At 42.2% G+C, this 5950-nt stretch overlaps 1 pseudogene; it reads right to left on the minus strand.

The window, feature by feature from the left end:
- Window positions 1-1373: 1373 nt before the first annotated feature.
- LOC108387500 (phosphatidylinositol 3,4,5-trisphosphate 3-phosphatase TPTE2-like) lies at window positions 1374-3894 on the minus strand (annotated as a pseudogene).
- Between the last annotated feature and the right edge of the window lie 2056 nt (window positions 3895-5950).

Below are 5950 nucleotides of genomic sequence, written 5' to 3' on the forward strand. Positions count from 1 at the left end.
AAGTGTGTTAGAGAAGGGATAGGTAGGAGCACAGCATGGGTAAGGCAGTCTCCATACATATATAAGGAAGGAGAGAGGAAGGACTGTCTTCTTCAGCCACGTCTACTGGAACTCAAAATGTGGGACAGCACTGAAGCACCAGTCCTAAGCTCCTGGACTTTCCCTATCCCCTCAGCCCCGGCTCCAAGCATCATGGAGCGCTCCTCAGCACTAAGCAGCCTGACCCTCCCAGGCTTGGAGGGAGAGCCTCAGGTGAAGGAAAGCATGTTTAATGATATAAGAAATCAAGCTGGCTCCCAAGGTGGAGAGGTGGGATTCAAACACCTTTGAAAGAGACCCAGTCCATCATTTGACCAGACGCTTCATGAACATGATAATCTGGCATAAATTAGCCCAGCTAGGAAACACCCACTACTTTCCTACAGAATAAACAACCCAGGAGCCCATTGGCCTAGACCCCCTGCAAAATTTCTACCCAGGGTGTGGGCTCAGGGTCCTAGGCTTCCCGCAGTAAGAAGGACCTGCTGCACCAGGAATGCATTTGTTAATATCAGATTACAGGACAACAGCTGGATCCAATTTAGCTGCAGAACACTGACAGCAAGGCCTGGTCACCCACCAACACCCCTCAGGAGGGTCTGAGCCTGCCATTCCCTTTTCCACGGAGATTGATTTGCTGCAACTCACTGGGCCCACCCAGCCCCCTTGCGCCTTCAAAGCTGCCTAGGGAAGGAGAAGTGACCAGACCAACTGTCAATCCAACCTTTGTTCCTACTGACTTGTCTTCCAAACTGTCTCTCAGGTTTTCCAAAACACTTAAGTGATTTCCCCAGGAACATGGTGACAGGAAGCTGCAAGGCTGTCTGCCTACATGGGTTTTTGGGCTCCAGGGGTAACATCTCCATCTCTGCAGAGGGACACATATATAGTCATGCTCCCTCCCCACCCCACCACACAGGTGTGTGTACACACACGTGCCACTCTCTAGCATCAGACTTCCATCATGCCCTGCGCTTGTAAATCCCAGACTCTCAGAGCACGTAGAGTCCACCCCTCATCATCCAGAGAGGGGTAGGGACTTGGCAAAGTTCAGCCAGCAAAGTAGGCCTCTGGTCCCAGTGCATTCCAATGTGAATAAATATTTATTAATGATAATAATAACATAATGTTTACTGGATGCCATATTTATTTATTTATTATTTGTGTCTTGTATGCATTTAATAGATTTCCAAAAACATACATACATGTGTGTAAACAAGGATGCTAGAGGGGAAGTAGGTTCAGAAGATGCAAGGAAGTAGCAGGGATTGTAAGGAACAGGACTCTGTCCTAGAAGGGGAATGGCACTTAATTAGGTACCAACTATGACTTCATCAAAAAATAATCTCAACCGCAAACTCTAGACAGTAGATTTTCCATGTTTGGGGTATATGGAGATTATCCAATTCATTTCTTGAAAGATAAAGTCTGTTACTTTGTATAAAAGATGTATGGAACCAGAAAAAAATGGGCAATTGTCATAGTATTTAGGAAGATACGAAGAGAGAACCTGCACTTTCACATCATCATACAGTGGTGGACAGCTGACCAGGTTAATTATTACTCTGTCTACTTCAACATCATGAGTTATCATATAGTTTTAAGAAGCAGAACAGAAAAAGAAGGTCTTTTTATTGTTGTTATTTGTACTTTTAGATCATTTCCGTTGCCTTTTCTAACACCATGAATCAAATAAATAATCAGCTTTTTTATTGTGAGTACTTTTACTTGAGGGAGAGTATAGTTGTAGATATTTTTCACATCTGCAAAATATCCAACATACCTGCTCTGAGAAGGAGTTTCTATCCCCTGAAATTTAGTGCTGATGCTTCTATCTGCTCGTCATTCTCCAAAGTGATAAAAGCTGTCCTCTGCAGTTTTAAATATTTCACTGGCAATAAAGCAGGCACACACCATAGTTCCAGTTCTGCCTTTGTCTCCCTTACAGCGAATCACAACGATGTTTTCATTATCTTGAGCCATCCACTCATCTACTTCCTTGGTGAATGCCAGCATCTTACTCAGAGAGGGGACATTGTGATCATCAATCATTATTTGTTGGGCCCTATAATGGAAATACTTAGGATCATAATCTCTTTCACTGCATAGATTGTAGACTTGGTAGTGGTTGCGATGCTTGGTATCCAGGAAACGTACAACTTCCTTGATGGGATTCCTATAAAAAGACGCCTTCCCAGAAGATGGGAATGACAATACGTCCAGTAATGTAAATGAGATCTAAGTCAAATCCATCCTTCTTGTATCACCATTTACTTTCTGAAACCATCCTTCTGGACAGTGTTTCAAGATGTCTTTTTTGATAAGCCAGATGAAAAACTCTTATCAAAATGATAAGTTGTAGTGCTGGGCATAGAAGCCACAGGGCATAAATCTGCAAAGAAGTAAAAAGCTAACCTTTGCAAACAATATGGCTTCTCTCTCATTTACCAACTTTACATTTCCCTGTATGGCCCCGGAAGATGACTGGTTAGCCAGAGACGGGTAAGATTCCTCAAGGGAGGAACAACCTAAGACAGGCACAGTTGCAGGGGGGCCATCAGGTGAGAATTTGGGGATCAACAGAGGTGAGGCTCAGAACCTCACCCCCCCTGCTTTGAGAGAAATCTTCTGCATCCGTGGATGTCTTGCTGCCCTTGTCTAGCCTGAATTAATACTTAGTCCATAGGCACACACCTGATCATCTGATCATCTACATTTGCCCTCTTACAGCACTAAACTCTGTTTTCTACCTTTATCTTGCATCTTCCTACCACTTCAGCATTTTATTAAAAATAAAAATAATAATAATAATAGGAGAAATGTGGGATCAACATATAAATCAAGTACAAAAATCAAACGAATATTCATAATTGACCTGATTGTTTATAGGTCATAATGCATGATCAAAACCGAAAGTTTCTGTGATGAATGCCCTTGTACTGTTCACCATGTAAGAATTTATTCACTATGTAAGAATTCGTTCACCATGTAAGAACTTGTTCGTTATGCTTCAGAAGATTGGAGACTGACGAGAATTAGGCTTGAGATGGATTAATGATTGTACATTGAGCGTTGACCCCCCTATACTGAATTTTATTGTTGTTAACAACCATTTGATCAATAAATATGAGAGATGCCCTCTCAAAAAAAAAACAAAAACGATAAGTTGTAGAAGTTGAAATAAAATTGCCAGTCTGGTACTATCTTTAAGAACATTAAACTCATGAAAAATATAAACAATATCAACCAGTAAAGTTACCACAATAATGACGGCATCTAAAAAGTTAAGTATATCAGAAAAATAAGATTGTATCCCCTCTTCAAATACTTGAAGAATGTCCATTTAAAAAAAAAGCAATAGCTAAAGAAATTGAATGAAATGCCAAAGGAGTATACATTGTGTTATCAGTGACACTTAGGTCTGTAATGATTAGGGACAAATTCACAAAGGTCAGCAAAACTTCAAATATTCTGAGTGCAAAAGATGCTACAATTAAGTGCACAGTCCTCTGAATCACACTATCACATGAATCAGGAAAATCGCTGTCTTCACCACCATCGTCAAGCTTGGAAGGTTGTTCTATTTTACTGTCATTCATGGCTCTAACACAGATTACTTTTTCCATCTCACCTGAATCAGAGTTTGCCCTGGAGATTCCCTCAGAGGATACTGCTGTCAATTAACCCAGTGCAGTGTTTGTGCTCTAGAGTCCCTCAGAGGAAACTGTTGTCAAATCACTCAGTGCAGAGTTTTCATTGATGATGTCCTTACTGGTCGCTGATGGGAACTCATTCCAGTCAGAGCTACTGAAGACATTCTGGCTAGAAGACACAGCAAAGGCTGTTAGAGCCTTCTTATCTTCATATGCACTAGGAAATCAATGTCTTTGTCACCATCATCAGGCTTGGAAAGTTTTCTATTTTACTTCGTTGACAGCTCCATCAGAGATTACTGATGTCAATTCATCTACATCATTCCCCTTGTTCTCACTGTTGTCAGAGGACCCTAAAGAGTCACCCATAACTTTATTTTTTTCCGGACGCATGAACCAGAGTTATAAAGGGCCTTTCTTTAATTTCTGTGTGTTGTCATCTTGTGGCTGAATTTAATCTAGAATTAATCTGTAAATAGTCTTTACAGGTGGACAGGAACACCAGCTCACGCTCAGTGGGAGTAGGAATTCCAAGCTCCAAGGCTTCTGCCTTTTTTTGTTCCACAGAGGTGGTGCCAAGAACTCAGACAGGCCAAGGTAGAGAGATTTCTGGGATCCCCTGCACTCTACAAGGCCAGGATCCCCTTACCTGATGCTCCTACTGGCCAATACTGGAATAGAACTCTGTGTCCATGGCAACCCCAAACAACAGATTCCAGGTGGTCCTGAGATCATACACTTGGTTGAGTTTTTTTTGTTTGTTTTTATTGAGGTATACTTGACATATAACGCTGCATTAATTTCAAGTGTATAACATGTAATTTGATATTTGTATATATTGGGAAATGATCATGACAATAAGCCTAGTTAACATCCATCACCATAAAAAAAAAAAAGTCTGTGGTGTCTCACTCTGCACTCATCACAAGTTAACTGGGGTAACTTTGGATTCCGGCCAGGGGTGGGAGAGTCACACTGCTCCTTCTTTTACAAGCTTCGTGACCATCTGTCCTTGTTTCCTCTGTTGCATTTGTCTCGGGAGAATCCCAAACCATTCCAGTATAAAGCAATCACAGAGTCACGCACCGTCAGAATGAATGGGCACTTAGAGAGCATGCAGTCATCACCAAGCACGCTGTTAAAGTGCCTGCCGAGAAGCTCTAGGCTTTTCCTAAACAAACATTTAATGTTATATCTTCATTTGAAATGGTGACAGATGGAGATTGGAGGATGGCAAAGAGTACAGAGAGGCCATGCAGGTTTAGATTTTGAGTGTATCCCCCATCCGACCTCCACCTGAGGGAAGATGTGTCAAGGCCCCACAACGACCTTCAGGTTCAGTACTTTCCTAGGACTCACAGGACCTAAGATTTATTACAGGGAAAGGATTCAAAGCAGAATCAACAGAAGGAAAGGTACACGGGGCGAGGTCCAGAGGGACCTGGGAGCAAACTTCCAAGGGTCCTCCCAGGAGTAACACTAGTCACACAGGCTATACTTAATTCCTCCAGCAACGAACTGTGACAGCACATGTCAAATGCTGCCTACCAGGGAAACTCACTAGAGACTTAGTGCTCAGCATTTTTATTGGGGGCTGGCCACACAGACACCCTCTGCTTAGCACATACCAAAATTCCAGACTTCCAAAAGGAAAACGGATATTCAGCATAAACCACATTGTTCACACAGTTGAGGCACCATGAGCCACCTTTACCATCTAGGGAAAATTTCCTATCTGTACAGGGAACTATCTGCCAGCCAAGTTCCCCAAGGTCAGCCAAGGGCCAACCATGCATAGTAGGTCCTTCAAAGAAAAAGCAATTTCAGCCCCGCTGTGTTAACTCTTTCCTGCACAGAAAGAAAATCCCATTTCACCCTTTATTCTGTTAGAATTTAGCATTGCCTCAATAAGGTAGATGTGATTTCTCATAAGTCCTAGACCCACATTTCTAATAGGTCATCTCTACTAGAATGTCCTAAGATACCTCAAACCCAGTATGTCTAAAACTGAACTCCTGATACCCCACATTCTGTCTCTTTTTCTTGTGTACATTTTCTTAGTGACCAGCTCCTCTATTTCTGTTACCAAGCCCAGACTCATGCCACTCATGCACAACATGCCAATAAGTCAAGAGACAAGGTGTTGGGGCAAGGAAAGCAACTTTATTTGGAAAGCCAGCAGACCGAGAAGATGGCGGCCTCATGTCCTAAAGAACCATCTTAACTTAGGGTTGATTTCAAGCTTCTTTTATGTTAGG

Source organism: Manis javanica, chromosome 5 (assembly GCF_040802235.1).
Source record: "Manis javanica isolate MJ-LG chromosome 5, MJ_LKY, whole genome shotgun sequence".
Lineage (NCBI taxonomy): Eukaryota > Metazoa > Chordata > Mammalia > Pholidota > Manidae > Manis > Manis javanica.